This window comes from Ornithorhynchus anatinus, chromosome 2 (assembly GCF_004115215.2).
Source record: "Ornithorhynchus anatinus isolate Pmale09 chromosome 2, mOrnAna1.pri.v4, whole genome shotgun sequence".
NCBI lineage: Eukaryota > Metazoa > Chordata > Mammalia > Monotremata > Ornithorhynchidae > Ornithorhynchus > Ornithorhynchus anatinus.
The window spans coordinates 149,369,273-149,391,386 of record NC_041729.1 but is presented as its reverse complement, the minus strand read 5'-3'; the positions used below and the strand labels follow the sequence as shown (position 1 = coordinate 149,391,386).

Below are 22,114 nucleotides of genomic sequence, written 5' to 3'. Positions count from 1 at the left end.
CGGGTAATGTGTCTGTTTATTGTTATATTGTAACTCCCAAGTGCTTAGTACAGTGCTCTGCACATAGTACGTGTTCAATAAATACGACCGAATGAACGGATGAACAGTAGGTGCTCAATAACTCCTCCCGGTGAACCGGCATCAGTTCTCCTCCCTGTCACCGAGGAACCTCCAGTCTTATCTGGCCTACACCGTCCCGGAGGGGCAGAAAACCGGTGTCATCTCCACAGGGCATCAAGTAGACTGGTACAACTGGTGATTCATTCTTTCATTCAATAGTATTTATTGAGCGCTTACTATGCGCAGAGTACTGTACTAAGTGTTTGGAATGTACAAATCGGTAACAGATAGAGACAGTCCCTGCCCTTTGACGGGCTTACGGTCTAATCGGGGGAGATGGACAGACGAGAACAATACCAATAAATAGAATCAAGGGGATGAACATCTCATTAAAACAATAGCAAATAAATAGAATCAAGGTGATGTACATCTCATTAACAAAATGAATAGGGTAATGAAAATATATACAGTTGAGCGGACGAGTACAGTGCTGAGGGGAGGGGAAGGGAGAGGGGGAGGAGCAGAGGGAAAGGGGGGAAAAGAGGGCTTAGCTGAGGGGAGGTTAAGGGGGGGTAGAGGGGGAGCAGAGGGAAAAGGGGAGTTCAGTCTGGGAAGGCCTCTTAGAGGAGGTGAGCTTTAAGTAGGGTGATGTGGTGGTCGCTGTGTTTGTGGTTGTAATAGTGGAGTCTGAGCTGCAAAGAGTCTGAAATTCTGCATCTCTAACCACAGTACCCTACCGATCTTAGTTTTGGTCTTTAGGTTGATTAACATAAAGAGATTAACATCTCTCCTTATTTTTATGGTATTTGTTAAGTGCTTACTGTGTGCCAGGCACTGTATGAAGTGCTGGGGAAGAGACAAGATAGGTTGAACACAGTCCATGTCTCACAGGGGGCTGACAGTCTTAATCGCTATTTTACAGATGAGGTAAATGAGGCACAGAGAAGTTAAGTGATTTGCCCGAGGTCACACAGCAGACAAGCGGTGGAGCTGGGATTAGAACTCAGGCCCTTCTGACTCTCAGGAATGTGCTCTACCAACTAGGACATGATGCTTCTCAATAGGTCTGCACCTTCTCCCTATATATAAGTTGCCAGTCCCCCCCATTTTTTTTTAATTTTTCAATAGCAACACCACTTGGGCTCCTCAATTCCTTTGGTGGTTTTTTCCCAGTCCTTAGTTCAGTACTCTGAATATAGTGATAATAATAATAATAGTATTTAAGGGCTTATTTTGTGCCAAGCACTGTGCTAAGCACTCGGATGGATACAACACAATCAGGTAGAAACAGCCCCTGTCCCACATGGGGCTCCGGTCTAAGTGGGAAGGAGAACAGGTAATGAATTCTTATTTTACAGAGATGTGGAAACTGAGACACAAAGAATGAAGTGACTAGCCCAAGTTTACATAGGAGGCAAGTTGTAGGTCCAGGATTAGGACCTAGGTGTTATTACTCCCAGGTCTGTATTCTTTCCAATGGGACAAGCTTACCACTATTGCTTTAATAGTTGTTTCTTAAATAGCATTTATTAAGCGCTTAATATGTGGCAAGCATAAGAACTGAATTCGATTGTTTTCATGTGATTTCCCCTGTTGCAACTACTTGAAGAGATTATCTGGGCAACCTTCAGAGCATCGCTAAAATCCGCCCTTCCCTCTCTATCCAAATTGCTACCACGTTAATTCAAGCATTTATCCTATCCCATCTTGATTACAGCATCACCCTCCTTGCTGACTTCCCAGCCTCCTGTCTCTCACCACGTCAGTCCATACTTCACTTGACTGCCCAGGAAAAATGTCGAAATAAAAGTTTTTCTACAGAACCATTCAGTCCACATTATCTATTCCTCAAGAATTTCCAGTGGTTGCCCATTCACCTCCGCCGGAGACAGAAACTCCTTCCATAGGTTTGAAAGCACTCAATCACCTTGTCCTCTCCTACCTTACCTCCCTTATTTCCTATTACAACTCAGCCCACACGTTTTGCTCTGCCAATGCCAACCTACTCGCTGTACCTCCATCTCATCTATCTCACCACAGATGTCTCACCCACATCCTGCCTCTGGCCTGGAGCTCCCTTCCTCTTTATATCTGACATATATGATCACTCTTCCCCCATTCAAAACCTCATTAAAAGCACATCTCCTTCAAGAGACCTTCCCCGACTATGCCTTTATTTCCTCTTCTCGCACTCCTTTCTGCATTGCTGTTGCACCCTTATTCACCCTTCCTTCAACCCCATACATATATATATATATATTTGTAATTTACTAATTTAGTCATTCACTCATTCATGCAATCAAATTTGTTGAGCACTATACTAAGTGCTTGGAAAGTACAGTTTGGCAACCGATAGAGACAATCCCTACCCAAAGGGCTCACAGTCTAGAAGGGGGGAGACAGACAAAACAAAACAAAGTGGACAGACATCAATACATCAATAGCATCTATGTAAATAAATAGAATTGTAGATATATACATGTCATTAACAGAAATAGAATAATAAATATGAACATATAAACACAAGTGCTATGGGGCAGGGAAGGGGTGGAGCAGAGGGAAAGAGTGGGGGTGATGGGGAGGGAAGGAGGAGGAGAGGAAAAGAGGGGCTCAGTCTGGGAAGGCCTCCTGGAGGAGGTGAGCTCTCAGTAAGGCTTTGAAAGGGGGAAATGTGCTACTTTGGCGGATGTGAGGAGGGAGGGCACTCCAGGCCAGAGGTAGGACATGGGCCAGGGGTCGACGGCGGGACAGGTGAGAACGAGGCCCTTTGAGGAGGTTAGCGGCAGAGAAGCGGAGTGTGTCAGCTGGGCTGGAGGAGAGAAGGGAGGTGAGTTAGGTAGGAGGGGGCCACCTGATTGAGAGCTTTGAAGGCAATAGTGAGGAGTTTTTGCTAGATTCGAAGGTTGATAAGCAACCACTGGAGATTTTTGAGGAGGTTCCTTGCCCAGAGAGTTTCTGTAGAAAGAAAATCCGGGCAGCAGAGTGAAGTATAGACTGAAGTGGAGAGAGACAGGAGGTTGGGAGATCAGAAAGGATGCTGATGCAGTCATCCAGTCAAGATATCATGAGTGACCGTACTAACGAGGTAGAGGTTTGGATGGAAAGGAAAGGGCGGATCTTGGCAATGTTATGAAGGCGAGACCCGCAGGTTTTGGTGAGAGTGGAGTCAAGGATGATAGCAAAGTTGCAGGCTTGTGAGACGAGAAGTATGATGGTGCCATCCACAGTGACGGGAAAGTCAGGGAGAGGACAGGGTTTGGGAGGGAAGATAAGGAGCTCGGTCTTGGACATGTTGAGTTTTAGATGGCGGGTGGACATCCAGGTGGAGACATCCTGGAGGTGGGAGGAGAATTTATCTTAAGGTCTGTCCTCCCCCTCTAGGCTGTATGCTTGTTAATAATAATAATAATGTTGGTATTTGTTAAGCGCTTACTATGTGCCGAGCACTGTTCTAAGCGCTAGGGTAGACATAGGGGAATCAGGTTGTCCCACGTGGGGCTCACAGTCTTAATCCCCATTTTACAGATGAGGGAACTGAGGCACAGAGAAGTTAAGTGACTTGCCCACAGTCACACAGCCGACAAGTGGCAGAGCTGGGATTCGAACTCATGAGCCCTGACTCCAAAGCCCATGCTCTTTCCACTGAGCCACGCTGTTTCTTGTGGGCAGGGAACATTTCTACCAACTCTGTTATATTGTACTCTCCCAAGCACTTAATAATAATGGTAATGGTACTTGTTAAGCATTTACTATGTGCCAAGCACTTTCTAAGTGCAAAGATAGATACAAGTTGGATGCGGTCCCTGTGCCACAAGGGGCTCATACCCTTAATCCCATTTCAGATGAAGTAACTGAGGCCCAGGGAAATTAAGTGACTTGCCCAAGGTCCCACAGCAGACGTATGGCAAAGCTGGGATTAGAACACAGATCCTCCTGTCTCCAAGGCATGTGCTCTATCCACTAAGCCTCTTTGCTTCTCAAGACCTCCCTGTATTGGCCGGGAATCAAAGCCAGGTGAACCTCCAGGAAGGCGGCTATGCTAACCACTATACCACCAATGCAGAGAACTGTACTAAGTCCTCTGCACACATTAAGTGTTCAATAAATACCAATGATTGATATGCAGGTTACTGTGACTGCCAGCTTTTTCTCCCATTCCACTAGCTCCTTCCTTGTCTCATGTTACTTAGTCATTTCCGACCCATGGCGACACCACAGACACGCGTCTCCCAGAACGCCCCGCTCTCCATCTGCAATCATTCTAGTAGTGGATCCATAGAGTTTTCTTGGTAAAAATACAGAAGTCGTTTAACACTGCTGCCTTCCGGCAGTAAATTTGAGTCTCTGCCTTCGACTCGCTCTCGTACCGCTGCTGCCCAGCATGGGAGAGTTTCGACTTGTAGCAGATTGCCTTCCATTCGCTAGCCACTGGCCAAGCTAGGAATGGACTGGACAGGCCTCTGCTTGACTCTCCCTCCCATAGCCGTGACTGGTAGAGGTCTGGAAACTCTCCAGGTGCGATGCTGAGAGGGGGAGCTCCTTTCTAGGGATGATAAATCAATCAACGTAATTTACCAATCGTTTATCGTAGTTGAGATCACTGCACTAAACATTTGGGAAAATACAACAGAATTGGCAGACACATTTACTGTCCTCAATGAGCTTACAGCCTAAAGGACTGTAAAAAGGTAGGATAAAAACAGGAACAGTAGAAAATCTTGTTTCGTCTCCACCAAGAAGAGGGTAAATAACCAGCATTCCTGATTAGGCTGAGTTTAAATGGTGATTGAAATAAAATAAATAAATGTTGGTATTTGTTAAGCTCTTGCTATGTGCAGAGCACTGTTCTAAGCACTGGGGTAAACACTGGGGAATCAGGTTGTCCCACGTGGGGCTCACAGTCTTAATCCCCATTTTACAGATGAGGGAACTGAGGCACAGAGAAGTTAAGTGACTTGCCCACAGTCACACAGCTGACAAGTGGCAGAGCTGGGATTCGAACTCATGAGCCCTGACTCCAAAGCCCGTGCTCTTTCCACTGCACCACGCTGCTTCTCCAACTCCACCCATGTGTCCTCTGAAGCTTGGTACCTTCCTTTTCTGGGAATTAAGCACAAGTAAACTAGATGGTATACCTTATTTTGATACATTCTCCTTCAAGCAATATTTTATTTCAAGATCCTGAAAACCCATAGACCTTCAATAGTCACCCACATTCATTACAAAAGAAATGCAAGATTAATGTTTAGCCATCATTTTTATCAACTTCGTCACCCTTTACAAAATTTGCAATGTTTGTAAAATAATCCTAAAAATTCATTTAAGAACTGGTAGCGCATCAATTCTTTAAACAAAAAATAACTCATATCTTTAAATTTTAGGTACTACATCTTCAACTCACTTGAACTAAAGGGTTAAACTGTGGTTGTATAATATGAATTCATTTATTCATGTCTGTCCATTTCTGGACTTGTACAAACACAAGACATGAACAGCCAGACCAATGTCCATCAGGTCTAAATAGGGACTGCTACAGCTGGGATTGTCATGGCTCAGTGGAAAGAGCCTGGGCTTGGGAGTCAGAGGTCATGGGTTCAAATCCCAGCTCTGCCACTTGTCAGCTGTGTGACTGTGGGCAAGTCACTTGACTTCTCTGTGCCTCAGTTACCTCGTCTGTAAAATGGGGACTAAGACTGTGAGTCCCATGTGGGACAACCTGATTACCCTGTATACCCCAGCGCTTAGAACAGTGCTCTGCACATAGTAAGCGCTTAACAAATACCAACATTATTATCACCTCATGCATTTCCTAAATACTGTAGAGAGTCTGAGGAATTTATGATGAAGAGATAAGCTGTAGTTTTGGACACGAAGGGGTTACCATTTAAGAAGGCAAACAAATACCTGGAGAAAAAAATCCATTATTCTATTCAAAGATTTCTTCAGTCTTCAGAATATAATCTGCAACAAAATATTAGAAAAAGAACAGTCCTTTCAAAGCCTCTAGGGGAAGAAATGACTCTTCCTTCCAGACCCAGAATCCTTTGAGCTGGCAAAAATATTTCTTAATACCAACCAAACTGATGCAGCAGAAATATTAGATACCAAACCCTTTCTCAATCCACAGTAATTTCTGAGCCATCAAAAACAGACCAGGAACAATAGAAAGGGAAAGGGAGAAAAAAGAAAAAGGAAGAGAGAAGGTGGAAAAGCGTACTTGACTGTGAGCCCTGTGTGAGACAGAGTTTGGAAATGACTAGATTAACTTGTATCTACCCTAGTGTTTAGAACAGTTCTTGTCAGATAGCAAGAACTTAACAAATACCAATTTTAAAAAATGGAGCAGAAATGAGAGAAGCAGACGGAGGAGGAGAGAAGAGAAAAGAAAGGTGAAAAGTTTGTTTACTTGAATTTGCTGAACAATTTTATTTTTCCAGTGTTTCCCTATCAATTACCTTGTTTTGTCCTGCAAAAGCATGAGAGCCAAGGATTATTTTTCTCTTTTAAAGGGAAGAAAGAGACAGAGAAATTTGAGTGCCTCATATCAGGCAGCAGGCCAAAGAGGTAGACAATTTAAAAGTGTGAGGTTTGGGGTTGAGAGATCAGAATGAAAGCCAGAATGAACTGTGATTGGAAGACCTGTGGATGGTGGATTAGATTTTAAACCCTTTGAAGGTAGGCACTGTGCTGTTTTTTATTAAACAAAGCCAAGGCCTTAGTGAATTGTTTTACTCATGGTAAGGGTGCTCATTAATTCAGATGATGGTGATAACGAAAAGATACTACACAGGCAAATACAATGGGAAAATAAGGCTTATACAACTTCTCAGAAATGAAAGTGAGAAAAATCCATTTATGAACCTAGATTGCACTCTCCTTCCAGTTTGTCTACTTCTTAGCAATTCTATCTTCTGGGTTCACTTAAAAGGAATAAAATACATAAATGGGGCTAACCAGTTCAGTGGCAATGTGATGATTTCCAAGCCCACATTGTCCTATATTTTCATATCATTTTTTTACAGATTTAATAGATTTTAGCTCCTAAATAAAATGCCTAGAGTCATGGATGGGGTTCAATCAGATTCAGATATAATATTTTCAATAACTTAGGTGACACTGAAGTAGTCATGCTAACTTGGCTTCAGTTCAGCTCTCTGTGGGCAAGGAATGTGTCCGTTACATTGTTCTCCCCCAAGCACTTAGAGAAGAGTTCTGCACACAGTAAGTACGACTGATCGATTTATCGATTCAGCCCCCTTTAAATCAGTGATCATACCTGGCCTTGCATCCGCCTTACTGGACAAGTCTAAAAAGAACTGAGCTGACATCAATCAATTATATTTATTGAGCACTTACTACATGCGGAGAACTGCACTAAAATGGTTGGGTGAATACAATATACCACAGCTGGTAGACATTCCCTGCCCACAGCGAGCTTACATGTCAGTTATCTTTGGCGTTTAACCATAATTACTATTAAAGCTAGATGAATGTACCCGAAAGATGTCACTTTCATAACCTATTGGATTTTGGAAATAAGTGCACTAGGGTAAAAAGAAAAGAAGAACATCCAAGGACTGATATAGAATCTAATTTTAGCAGAACACCATCACGATCCATCTGTGAACTTTTCTATTCAAAATGAAGCAATAGTCTCTTTGACCTTTGAATGTGTCCTGAAAAATGAGAGCCATAACAGAAATTGCGCTATCTGGGGTCACTGAAGGTGGCTCCCGAATGTCGGAGTCCTCTGTTCCTCGGCTCTTCCAAATCTCTTCAGCTGGGTATCAGAGGAGCTGAGAGTCAGGAGAGGCATGAAATCTAGCCATCAAGTCGACAGCTCATCTCTCCTCCAGTTCCTTAGATTTTCCAAGCCGACAGGGCTCTGAGGAGTCCCATAAATCTCCTAGGTCCTCCTGATTCCGGTGGCAGGGGGAGGGGAGAGAGAGGATTCAGAGGATAAGAGTTCTTGCAAACAATCAGTGCTCTCCAGGGAAGCGCTCTGTGTAAATTGTTTTATGCATATTTTTGGCCATATAGCCAGGCTATAAATTTGGTTCAAAATAAACACTCACACACACACATATTGATTTTCGTGATACAGAAATAATTTTCATCAGTGTAAGGGGTTTTCTACTTTAAGACCTCTGACCATCTTATTTTTATTATTAATAAAATTTATTATTTAATAATAAAAATATTATTTTTATTAGTAGTCGAGATAGTAATAATAATATGACCAGAAGTCTTATCATCATTATTATCCTTAATTGATCAATAATAATGATAACAACACTGGTTAAGCACTTATTCATTCATTCATTCAATAGTATTTATTGAGCGCTTACTATGTGCAGAGCACTGTACTAAGCGCTTGGGATGAACAAGTCGGCAACAGATAGAGACAGTCCCTGCCCTTTGACGGGCTTACAGTCTAATTGGGGGAGACGGACAGACAAGAACAATGGCACTAAACAGAGTCAAGGGGAAGAACATCTCGTAAAAACAATGGCAACTAAATACAATCAAGGCGATGTACAATTCATTAACAAAATAAATAGGGTAACGAAAATATATACAGTTGAGTGGACGAGTACAGTGCTGTGGGGATGGGAAGGGAGAGGTGGAGGAGCAGAGGGAAAAGGGGAAAATGAGGCTTTAGCTGCGGAGAGGTAAAGGGGGGATGGCAGAGGGAGTAGAGGGGGAAGAGGAGCTCAGTCTGGGAACGCCTCTTGGAGGAGGTGATTTTTAAGTAAGGTTTTGAAGAGGGAAAGAGAATCAGTTTGGCGGAGGTGAGGAGGGAGGGCGTTCCGGGACCGCGGGAGGACGTGACCCGGGGGTCGACGGCGGGATAGGCGAGACCGAGGGACGGTGAGGAGGTGGGCGGCAGAGGAGCAGAGTGTGCGGGGTGGGCGGTAGAAAGAGAGAAGGGAGGAGAGGTAGGAAGGGGCAAGGTGATGGAGAGCCTTGAAGCCTAGAGTGAGGAGTTTTTGTTTGGAGCGGAGGTCGATAGGCAACCACTGGAGTTGTTTAAGAAGGGGAGTGACATGCCCAGATCGTTTCTGCAGGAAGATGAGCCGGGCAGGGGAGTGAAGAATAGACCGGAGCGGGGCGAGAGAGGAGGAAGGGAGGTCAGAGAGAAGGCTGACACAGTAGTCTAGCCGGGATATAACGAGAGCCCGTAACAGTAAGGTAGCCGTTTGGGTGGAGAGGAAAGGGCGGATCTTGGCGATATTGTAGAGGTGACACTGTACTAAGTGCTGGGAAAGCCACAAGATAATGAGTTCTGAAACAGTCAGTTAATCGTATTTATTGAGCACTTACGGTGTGCAGAGCACTGTATTAAGCACTTGGGAGAGTACAATATAACACATTCCCTACCCACAATGAGTTTACAGTCCCAGTCCCACATAGGGCTTGCAATCTAAAGGGAAGGGAGAATAGGGTTGGAAACCTCATTTTCCAGATGAGGAAATTGAGACCTAAAAAATTTAAGTGACATGTCCAAGGTCCCACAGCAGGCAAGTGGCAGGGCCGGGATTGGACTCAGGTTCGTGCTCTTTCCACTAGGTCATTCTGTGGTGACAAAACAAACCTGAATTCCCTGTGTAAGAAAAGAGAACAATGTCACTCCATACCTCTTCTTTCAGAGCACTATTCAGAGGAACTTCAGCAATTAGTAAATGAAAAAGAAAAGAGGCCTTCCCAGGCTAGGCCCCTTCTTTCCTCTTCTCTCACTCCCTTCTCTCTCCCCCTGACTTGACCCCTTTCTTCTTCCCCGTTCCATGTACATATCTGCAATTTATCTATTTGTATTGATGTCTGTCTCCCCCTCTAGACTGTTAGCTCCTTGTGGACAGGGAGTGTGTCTGTTCATCGTTGTCTTATGCTTTCCCCAACCGCTCAACATAACCTATGCTTATAATGTAGCAAAATGGAAGCATGGGTGCACTGCCAGTCGTTCAGCTCATGGTCTATCATCAAGAATGGGACCTACAAAATTTTCAAGTCTTCTGTGCAAATTATACCTCCTACCTTTTTTTGTGTGTGGCTGGGTGTTACGATTAACTTTTAAGAACTGATTGATGTGCTTTGAATCCTTAACCAATTTTCTCGTAACTTTCATTCCATAACCACTTTTATTGTCCCCTCTTGCCCAAAATGTTTGCGGAGGAAACCGGCTGTATAAATGATGGAAAGCATTGGATCCTGAAAGGTTAAGGATTTTTCTAAATAGTTTGGGGCTTTCCTAATGATTAAATTATATTCAGTTAGGAATCTAAAGCTAGTATCGTAGTAGCCCTCTCGACTGTGAGCTCGTTGTGGGCAGGGAATGTGTCTACCCATGCCACTGTATTGTACTCTCATAAGGGCTCTGCACACAGTAAATGCTCAATAAATACAATTAATTGGTAGGCTATGCTACTACTCAGTATTGAAATTCGCAAAGGAAATATGCAAACTTATTTTTCCATCTTAGTAGAACTTCTGCCTAAAGAAAGTATCTGCTCAACTTATGATAATAGTTATTGAGGATATGAATAACTGGAAATTAAAATTTACAAACCTTTAGCTTAAAGCCTGAACTTTATTCCTATAAAACTTGGAATGGGGTCAAATTTTTTTAAAAAAAATATTTTGTTAGAGATAAATTGTTTTTTAAAATGTTGTTCTGCTAATAAATATTAGAGCACAAGATAAAAGGAAAAATCAATTGTCGAGTCTCCATCGGCAGCGTATACCGAGATGCATTTCCATTTTCTTCTCCGTATCAAAAGGGGTTTCCACAGTACAAAATAACAAAAAAAAAATCAGCTTTTCAAGTTACGCTACTATTAAAAACCATAGAATGAAGTAATCTCATCTTAGTGCTCTCTAAAATAGTGCCTGATCCAGTAGAGCACTGGACCCTATGATTTGTCTTGAAAATCACCATTTCCGAGTAGAACTCTGGAGAAGCTGAATCATGTTGTCCCCTGGTCTGTTATCTGTGCTTAAGAAACCCCTTCCGCCCACGAGGGACCTTCAGGACTGGCAAACCACCATCCGCGCAGCTTGTCTATTCTGGGGCTAAGCTCAATAGCAGCTGGTAACTGGAGGAAATCCCTACAGCCTTTGCAGGAGCTAAATTCATCAAAGAACCGCAAAATCTCCTCAGTCTGGAAATCCCGTTCTTTTTCTGGGAGTGACCGCGGCGGGGATGTGTGTGTGTGAGAGCGCGGCTGTGTTTGTGTCACATGTACAGGTTTACTCAGAGCGGCCCAGGGCACTGTACAAATTCAGAGAACTGGAGGAGGATTGAATTCTGGTCCTGGGTGATTTGGGGAAATGGGCCAATGTGGCCCCAAGGCAAAAAGTGGCCACCCTTCCCTTGCCGAAGTGCCCTTTGCTTGGCACATAATAACAGCAACAATCAGAGATGATATTGTCATCATAAAGCAATAACTGTACCTGTTCCACTAAGCCGCATGGCTCAGTAGAAAAAGCACGGGCTTAGGAGTCAGAGGTCATGGGTTCTACTCCCGGCTCTGCCACCTGTCAGCTGTGTGACTTTGGGCAAGTCACTTAACTTCTCGGTGCCTCAGTTACCTCATCTCTAAAATGAGGATTAAGACTGTGAGCCTCATGTGGGACAATCTGATTACCCTGTATCTAACCCAGCGCTTAGAACAGTGCTCAGCACATAGTAAGCACTTAACAAATACCAACATTATTATTATTATCATTAAGCATCCAAGATGCATCTGATCACCGCAGTCCTTGGGGAGCTCACCCTTGCCCTAGCCACCATCTCACAAGTACTCTTCCCCTTATTAATAATATAATAATAATAATATTTGTGGTATTTGTTAAGTGTTTACTATGTGCCAGGCACTGTACTGAGCACTGCAATGGGTACAAACAAGTCAGGTTGGGCACAGTCCTAGTCCCAAATGAAGCCCACAGTCTCAATTCCCATTTAACAGATGAGGTAACTGAGGCACAGAGAAGTAAAGTGACTCTCCCAAAGTCACACAGCAAAGTGGCAAAGTCTGGATTAGAACCCATGATCTTCTGACTCCCAGGCCCGTGCTCTATCCATCACGCCATGCTGTTTCCTCCTAGCTCTAATTTAGGGTAGTATCTGTCTCCCCACCTTGGCTGAAAACTCCTTGAAGGCAGAGATTACATCTACTAACTCTCGTTTAATCTCACAAGCATTTGGAGAAGCAGTGCAGTCTAGTGGAAAGATACCAGGCTTGTAACTCAGAGGATCTGAGTTCTAATCCTGATTCCTCCATCTACCCGCTGCATGACCTCGGTCAAGTCGCTTCACTTCTCCGTTCCCTCAATCCGTCATCTGTAAAATGAGGATTGAATTCCTGTTCTCCCTCCTACTTAGACTATGAGCCCCATGGGGGACCTGATTACCTTGTGGCTACCCCAGAGTTTAGTACATAGTAAGTGCTTAATCACAGTTGCTATTATTTAGTGCAGTGCTTTGAACAAGTAAGTGCTCAACAGATACTACTGATTGTTTGATGGCTGGAGGAGTGGTAAGGCAGGCAATGTATTATGAAATGACCAAGATGTCTCTTCTGGTGACAGTTTGTCCTGAATTACTACCCAGTTATTCCAGTGGATAATCCACACTGGATCTTGAGATTCCATTATTACACAATAATGGTTCAATACTATTGGTATAATAATGATTATAAAAATCATATCAGTAATAGGATTTGCAAAGTGCTTACTATGCATCAAGTACTGAGGCAGAAACAAGCTAATCACATAAGTCCCAGTCACTGTCCCACATAGGGCTTATGCTCTAAGTAGGAGGAGGGAGAATTGCATACCCATTTTACCCAGTTGTGGAAACTGAGGCACAATCAACCAATCAATTGTATTTACTGAGTACTTACTGTACGCAGAGCACTTTACTAAGAGCTTGGAAGAGTGCGATATAATAGAACTCAGAACAGTATAACAGAGAAGTTCAGTGTCTTGCCCACGGTCACACAGCAGGCAAGTGAGAACCCAGGTTCTGAGACTCCTAGGTCCCCACTCTTTCCATTAGGCCACACTGCTTTTCTATTTAAGTACTTATTATGTGCCAAGCACTGGGACAGATACAAAGTAATCAGGCCAAATACAATCCCTGTCCCACTTTCTTCAATAGTATTTATTGAGCTCTTACTATGTGCAACAGTTAGAGACAATCCCTGCCCATTGATGGGCTCACAGTCTAACTGGGGGAGACAGACAGACAAAAACAATAGCAATAAATAGAATCAAGGGGATGTACATCTCATTAACAAAATAAATAGGGTAATAAAAATATATACAAATGAGCAAATGAGCACAGTGCTGAGGGGAGGGGAAGGGAGAGGGGGAGGAGCAGACGGAAAGGGGGGAAAGGGGGCTTAGCTGAGGGGAGGTGAAGGGGAGGGCAGAGAGGCAGCAGAGGCAGCAGAGGGAAAAGGGGAAGCTCAGTCTGGGGATCACATGGGTTCACAGTCTAGATATGAGGAATAACAGGTTTTGAATCCTCATTTTACAGATGAAGAAACTGAGGCACTGAGAATGTAAGTAATTTGCCCAAGGTCACATGCACAGGCAACTGGTGGAGCTAGGATTAGAACGCAGATCCTCTGTCTTGCAGGCCCATGCTCTTCGCATTAGGTCACGGTGCTCTGACCGGTATAAATTTATAGTGCTTCTTCAGGAAAACCATTCCCATTAGAACTGAAACAATCACAATATGAGTGGGAATAAAGTAGAAAATTGGGGGTCAGATTAAGTTTAAGAGAGTGAAAAGTAACAAAGAAGAATCTTTTTAACCCACTTTCCTGGAGCTGAATTACTTGGACTGGAAAGGTGTAGATGGTGGATGTAAAGGCGGAACAGTTTGATTAAACCCTTTCATAAAATGATCTTGAAGGAGCATGCAATAACATCTCCATGCTTACAGATTCCGACAAACCATGAGAGTGGTCAAATGTCATCTGGGTGAGGATAAACTTAAAGAAGATTTCAAAAAGCTCTGCTGAGCAGAAAAGGGGTAAACAGAGAAGTTGTTTTCTGGGATTTTGTTTTGTGTATGTGTGTGCAGAAGATAAGCAAGTCTTGCTCACCACGGTAAATAAAAGCATACAATCCGTGTCATTCTGAAGACATGTGTAAGGAGAACAAAACATAACTAACATCCACACTATGCTGCCTGCAAAATCACAGACAAAAACAAATTAGAGACCAAAGAATTAAAGATAAAAAGCAAAAGTTGACTAAGGAAAAATTTCCTACAAGCTAGAAAAGATGGAAGCCTACAGTGCCGCTATCATTGGGAATGACTAATGGTAGGGTTTTTGTCTGTTTTAGAGAATGCTGCATTTAGTAAATCGATAAAAAGAAACGTTTAATAGCTTTTACAGCAAAGAGCTACTTCTCTCCATCTTTCCCCTCTCCAAATCATTGTTCATTCCTTTCCCCCTTTGCACAGAACATTCCCCTCATTGAACTCTTTCAAACCAACCTCCTCCACCCTTTCAAGCCTCCTAATAATGTGATGGATGGAACGGTGCTATTGGTGACTGTTGGGTGGAGCTGTTGGCAGTTAATCAGAGGAGATTTCTTGGAAGATTGGAAGAGAACATTAAAGACTGGGAGAACTGTAGCCCTGTGTATTATGTTATGAATTATTTATTTTAAATTATATATTATAAATTATTTATTTTATTAATGTCTGCTCCTCCCTCCCTCTAGACTGCAAACTCATTTAGGGCAGGGAACTTGTCGGCCAACTCTGTTGTACTGTACTCTCCCAAGTGCTCAGTACAGTGCTCTGCACTTAGTAAGCATTAAATAAATACCAAAAAGGAAAATTTTAAAAAAGAAAAAGGAGAAAAAGTATCTGAAGGTTGAGAAAGTTTCAGCCTGGGGAAATAAGATGAGGTGGACAGCAAGTTAGAAGCGTGGGTTTGGGAACAGTAAAGATTGAAAGCTGGAGCATCAAAAGAAACGCGTGGTGAATAACCTTGAAGACAGTGGTGAGGAGTTCCCGCTTGATACAGGGAGATATTTGGAGAAGGGGCTTGATGGAATTAATTACTTAATTAGTCAAGCTATTTGTTAAGCTCTTACTCTGTGCCAAAGCACTGTTCTAAGTGCTGAAGTGGACACAGGCAAATCGGGTTGGACACACACAGTAGAGAGGAAGTGAAGGCAGCGCATGAATACGACGATCAATCGGTCGTATTTACTGAGCACTTACCCCGTGCAAAGCATTAAATTAGCATTGAACTAAAATTGGTAGGTGTGATCCCCACAAGGAGCTTACAGACTACAGGGGATGATAGATGTTACAGAATAAAAATGACATAGGTAGGGGAGGAGAAAACATGCGACATGAAGTCATTCATTTATTCAATTGCATTTACTGAGCACTGTGTGAAGAGCACTATACTAAGCGTCTGGGAAAGTCAAGTCATAAACCTCCCCTTCTCTTCTCCCACTCCCTTCTGTGTCACCCTGGCACTAGGATCTGCACCTTTTATTTGCGCCGCCCCCCCAGCTCTCCATCGATTATGTACATATTCACAATTTCTTTATTTATTTATATTAAGGTCTGTATCACTGTTTAGATGGTATGCTCATAGGCAGGGAAAGTGTCTACCAACGATGTTGAAGTGTACTCTCCAAAGTGCTTAGGACAGTGCTCTGAACATGGTAAGCACTCAATAAATAGGATCGATCGATTAAAATGCAGTGGAAAAATGTTCTACCCCAATTCCTTATCCTCAGACGGATTTTAAACCTCCCATTTGGGGGATAAGGGAAATTAGGTTTTCTCCAGATAAAGGGCTGGCTTTTCCTGTGCATGGTTTCTCCACTGACTCTGAATCCTATTTAGGTGTACATAAGCCTAAACCTGTAGAATCTTACCTACTAAAAAAAAAAAAAAAAGCTCCTCCTTATTTGGTTTAAAGGGATTTGGGACAGCAACTGATTTACTGAAAATTATGTTAGACCACCTGTTCTCTTGTCAGGTTGGTAGAGATGAAAACAACAACCTTCCCTTAATAGCTTGTCCTGGTGGCTATTTGCCTCAGAATCAAAAAGTTCTTCCTTGTATTTCTCCTGCTTTAATCTCTGCCCATTTCCTCTTGCTCGGTCCTCTGTGGGGATGGAGAACAGCTGGACAATTTCCTCTTCATCAAAACCTTCACCAATTCCCAAATCCAGTCAGCTGTATCTCCCCTCTCCTTGAGAGAGCAGTGAAGTCCTTCTCCGAAGCGATGGCAGGAAGACAGCGAGTCAATTGGACACAAGGGTGGATTGTGCAACCCATGAAAGATACACAGATGACCTGATTAGCATTGGGATGGTTTATGTGCCCCCCGTCAGACTAGATGCTTGGCACAGACACTGGTAACTGACTGAAAGGCCAGTGAGCCAGGGCCACAGTGACGAATGAGAATTGCCTCTCCTTGCTGGACAGAAGGACGATTGAATTCTTGGAACTCAATACAAAAGCACTTGTGGATTGAGATTGCTCAATGAGCTCATTTTCTCCATTTTAACATCTTCAATAGGCTTTCAGTTCACCTGAGACCCATCTCTAAAAGGTCATTTGTTCTTAGAGGTTAGTCGAGTGGCTCAGTGGAAAGAGCCTGGGCTTCGGAGTCAGAGGTCATGAGTTTGACTCCCGGCTCTGCCACTTGTCAGCTGTGTGACTGTGGGCAAGTCACTTCACTTCTCTGTGCCTCAGTTACCTCATCTGTAAAATGGGGGTTAACTGTGAGCCTCACGTGGGACAACCTGATTACCCTGTATTTACCCCAGCGCTTAGAACAGTGCTGTGCACATAGTAAGCGCTTAACAAATACCAACATTATTATTACATTCATTCAACATTATTAATGAGGGCTTACTAGGTGATAAGCACTGGGGTAAATTCAGGCTATTCAGCTCAAAGATCTGTGTTGCACAAGGAGTTCACAGGTGTATTCATTCATTCAATCGTATTTTTTGAGCACTTCCTCTGTGCAGAGCATTCTCTTGGAAAGTGCAATTCGGCAACAGATAGAAACAATCCCTACTCAACAATGGGCTAGATAGTCAATGGTAAAGAATGTCATAAGTTCAAATTCTACGAGTCTTTGTCCAGCAATCTCACATGAAAATGTTCATACATGTTCTTCACCCCCTCTAGACTGTAAACTCCCTGTGGGCAGCAACTCTGTTTATTGTTATACTGTACTCTCCCCAGCACTTAGTAAGGTGCTCTGCACACGGTAAGTGCTCAACAAATACAAATGAATGAATGAATTTGTTCTATGGGTCATGCCCAGAACACTTCTTCTAGCTACTTCTTCACTGACCACCATAGAAGTAGAAATAGTAATAGCATATCCTGAATGCCCATATGGTACAATGTGCTGTACTAATCTGGAAAGTATTAAATAGAAGCCACAAAATACAGCCAGCAACTTACTTTCCTACAGTCCCCATACACAATCCATTTGGGAATGTTAGTAATTCAATAATCTGGTCTCATTCAGGAAATCAAAGGTTCTCTCTCCTTGACTATCATCCAAACCTTGCTTTTAAGAGTCACCTGAGGGGAACGCCAAAATTCTCAGACTTCTGGCTTCAGCGAGGTCTGCTTAAATGCATTAGGCTCCCTCACGGCCTTGAACGATGCAGCTCGCATTAAACTTTAAAAAGAGCATCCGGAAAAGTTATAAAAATACACTTAGTAGGCTTATTATTAAAAGTTGAGTAACAGAGCAAAAAGACGGGCCTATATTTGAATGTCAAGAAAACAAAGATCATGACAACTGGACGTTTTAACACAACGGTAGTGGATGGAGAGAAGATTGAAATAGTTGACAATTTTTCTCTCCCGGGATCGGTAATCAATAATGAAGGAACTAGTAGCCAGGAAATATGCCGAAGACTAATGTTAGGAAGACTTGCTGTGATGAGCCTGGAAAAAGTCATGAAATGTGCTGATGTAACAATTGCCACAAAAATACAAATTGTCAACTCTATGGTATTTCCAGTGACAATGTATTGAACCGAAAGCTGGACAGTGAAAAAAGAGCATGGAAAGAACATCGATTCTTTTGCAATGTGGTGTTGGAAAGGCTTTTGCGAATCCCATGGACTGCAAAGACAAAGGGATTTTGGTGCAAATTAAACCAAACTGGTCCTTGGAAGGCCAAATGACTCGACTTATATTAGCATATTGTGGACTCATAATCACGAGGACTAATTCTCTGGAGAAGACACTGATGTTAGGAAAAGTCTAGGGAAAACATGGACGAGCAGTTGGATGGATAGAGACCGTAAAAATGATAATGGAAGAACCATCAGAAAGGTTGCGGATTATGGCGGAGGACAGGACGTTCTGGAGAAAGCATATCCATAGAATTGCTTTGAATGGGAAATGACTCGACGGCACTTAATAATAATAATAATGAAGCTCACCAAAGGTTTGGGCACACAATGTATGGTCTTCTGGAGCCACTGGAAAGCAAAAGAAACACACAAATACTCCTTCTCGTGGTCACGTCACGTTGCCTTTATAAATTCAATGGATTATTATGAATTTAATAATAATACCAATTATGGTATTTCTTAAGTGTTCATTATCTCCCAAATACTATACTAAGTGCTCAGGACACACATGGGACTCAGAATCTAAGCAGGTGTGAAAACAGGATTGAATCTCCATTGCACAGATGAAGGAATTGAAGCACAGGGAAGTTAAGCGACTTGTCCAAGGTCACACAACAGATGAGTGGTGGGGCAGGATTAGAGCTCAGGTCCTCTGACATCCAGGCCCGTGCTTTTTTCATTCGGCCAAGCCTCTTGGTGGACTATGAACTTGCAGCGTGGCCTAATCGACTGAGCACGGGACTGAGAATAGGAGGACCTGGGTTCTAATCCCGGCGCTGACATACATCTTCTGTGTGACCTTGGTCAAGTCAGTTAACTTCGCTGTGCCTCAGTTACCTCATCTGTAAAAGGGAGGCCGAGATTGGGAGCCCCATGTGGGACAGGGACTGTATCCAACCTGATTATCTTGTATCTACCTTAGCACTGAGAGCACTGCATGGTGCGTAGTAAGCGCTTAACAAATACTACAATCAGTACTAAGGTAGCAGCGTGGCTCAGTGGAAAGAGCCTGGGCTTGGGAGTCAGAGGTCATGGGTTCAAATCCCGGCTCTGCCACTTGTCAGCTGTGTGACTGTGGGCAAGTCACTTAACTTCTCTGGGCCTCAGTTACTTCATCTGCAAAATGGGGATGAAGACTGTGAGCCTCACGTGGGACAACCTGATGACCCTGGATCCCCCCTGTGCTTAGAACAGTGCTCTGCACATAGTAAGTGCTTAACAAATACCAACATTATTATTATTATTATTACTAGTAAAAAGTGTGACGGGACATGGTCATCTAGTGCTAGGGATTGTTTCTTCCTGTAGAAGAGAAAGCAGGCATGGACAAGGGCATCTGGAATGACGAACCTATGAAGACATATTCCTAATGTGACACAAAAGTGGCTGGAGATAGTCATCACACATCAGGCTAAGGCCAAGAACAAGAAAGAGGCATAGGCTATGAGAAGAGAGCATTCTCTGAAATCACAAAAACTAAGAAAGCTACAGAATATAAAAGTTGTCAGAATGTTTGGTACGTGTGATGAACAAAAAGAGACATAGGTATTTCAGTTTTCATTAAATGATTTTTATAGAAGCAATAGAGAATGTCTTCTGTTCTAACAGGATCCCTCTGTAGGCCCACATCAACTAGGTGGAGAAAGAAAGAGTTGGACAAATGACTGGCTCAAGGCATGATGCATAATCCTTTTCAGACTCTGATCTCATAGAGCATACCAAAGTGTACTTTGTGTTTCTTTCCGTCTTTGCCATACAGTAAAAAAGCAGTGAGTGAAAAAAGTATCAACTGCTCTGCTAATGTTGGACAAAACAATAACGCTGAGATCTGTATAAGAAATGGGAATCATGATGCCATATTTGAACCATCTTCCACTAGCTTATTCATTCCCATTGAAAATTGATGGTTTGTATTATGAGATTTTCCCATTAACACAAGTCTCTTCTGGAACAGGATTCCTACACTCCATAACCAAAATGACTGGACTTTGAGACAGAAGGAAATCCTACTGACCATTCTGAAAACAAGTACTATTTTTGACCAAGTAATGCTCTTAAAATACAACTCTAATTAGTAATGGCAAGAAATAGATGCCACACATTAAAAAGAAACTTTAGCAACTTTTAGTATATATGTATAGGGGTTTAATTATTACCTTAAATATCTCCCAAAACAAAGGAGATAAGAGAGAGAGCATGAATGGGGAAAACAGGCTCATTCCCTTAAGAGAACTAGAGCCCAGAGCAGTTTTCCTGCATGTTGCTAATGTGGGTAGATTTTAACAACAAAATTTGTGTAACTTTTCACCACGTTCCTGGAGTAACCGTGGGCACTTAACTTCTCAGTGCCTCAGTTTCCACATCTGTAAAATGGGGATTCGATGCCTATTCTCCCTCCTTAATCTTTGAAACCCAAGTAGGACAGGAACTGTGTCTGACATGATTACCTTCTACCTAACCCAGTGCTCAGAAAACTATTTGACACAGAGAAGCAGCGTGGCTCAGTGGAAAGAGCACGGGCTTTGGAGTCAGAGGTCATGGGTTCAAATCCCGGCTCGGCCATTTGTCAGCTGTGTGACTTTGGGCAAGTCACTTAACTTCTCGGTGCCTCAGTTACCTCATCTGTAAAATGGGGATTAAGACTGTGAGCCCCACGTGGGACAACCTGATTCCCTTGCGTCTACCCCAGCGCTTAGAACAGTGCTCGGCACATAGTAAGCGCTTAACAAATACCAACATAGGAAGTTTAACAAATGCCACAATATTAATACATACTACATATATACATACTAATACACAATACTAAGATATCTCAGAGTAAAACAAATTTTACCCAAATCATCATCATCATAATAATAATTGTGGCATTTCTTAAGCTTTTACTGTGTGCCAGGCACTGGATCCAAGCAAATTGGGTTGAACACAGTCCCTGTCTCACATGGGGCTCACAGTCTCAATATCCATTTTACAGATGAGGGAACTGAGGCCCAGAAGAGTGATATCATGCCAGCAGTCCTGCAGCTGCTTGATAGTGGAAGCAGGTAGGTAGGCATCCTGGAACTACTATTCCTCAACAAACCCTCTTACCTCACACCTCCTGGGGTTTGGTAGAGATATTTCAATCACAAGAAAAGATGCCTCATTCCCATTTTCATACTGAGTCACTTCCCCTGGGGCCGGCACTTCTGATATAAACCCTTCACACCTTTTTAAAACACTTGATCCCACTCTTCTTTCCTCCCTGATCACCATCTTCATCCATTCACTCTCCAGCGGCTCCTTCCCCTCTGCCTTTAAACACACTCGTGTGCTCCTATTCTCAGAACACGCTCTCTCAACCTCCCTGCAGCTATCGTCTCCACTCCCTGGAGGAGCTCCTGTCTGAAAAGGTTGTTCACACTCCCTGTCTAGACTTCTTCTCATCTAACACCTTTCTTGACCCTCTACAATCCAACTTCGGGCTCCTCCATAGCTCTAAAACACTTCTCTCCAAGGTCATCGACAACTATTATTGACTGATGATGACCACACCTAACTACTGTTTGAATAAATGCAAATAAGCATTTCAAAATTTTAACAATCCTATAATTTCTCCAGCCTAGGAAAGGAAATCACAAGGTCAGAAGTAAAACCAAGGTTGAATTCCATTGAAAGTTTCAATTTGAAGGATTATCTTAAGTCCTAGATCCCAGTTATAGAGAATTTCCTATTTAAAAAATCCATTTTGAAAGGAGGGAAAACTTAAGAGGCCAACTCATTTCTATTCTAAGAAATTGGAAGGTGTTGAATTAATATAAATGACAACACCTTAGTGAATTCTGTGTTCTCTATTTGTGCAGTGAACCAGTCCACTGATTGAGCAGAGGTAGTGTAAGATGAGACATTGAAATTA

The 22,114-nt window shown here is 42.8% G+C and overlaps 1 protein-coding gene and 1 non-coding gene across 5 annotated transcripts in view; both read right to left on the bottom strand.

The window, feature by feature from the left end:
- CNTN1 (contactin 1) overlaps positions 1–22,114 on the bottom strand; it is a 484,199-nt gene that overhangs the window by 304,329 nt on the left and 157,756 nt on the right. The window contains exon 4 of one of the 4 annotated variants that reach the window (XM_029058332.2): positions 18,532–18,570. The exons of the other annotated variants lie outside the window; for them this stretch is intronic. The gene's annotated coding sequence lies outside the window, so the exon portion shown is untranslated. The remainder of the gene's footprint in view (positions 1–18,531; positions 18,571–22,114) is intronic. 4 annotated transcript variants of the gene reach the window in all.
- On the bottom strand, positions 4,456–4,593 carry LOC114809589. The gene has a single exon (XR_003757365.1). It is a non-coding gene; the product is annotated as a small nucleolar RNA SNORA7 (small nucleolar RNA).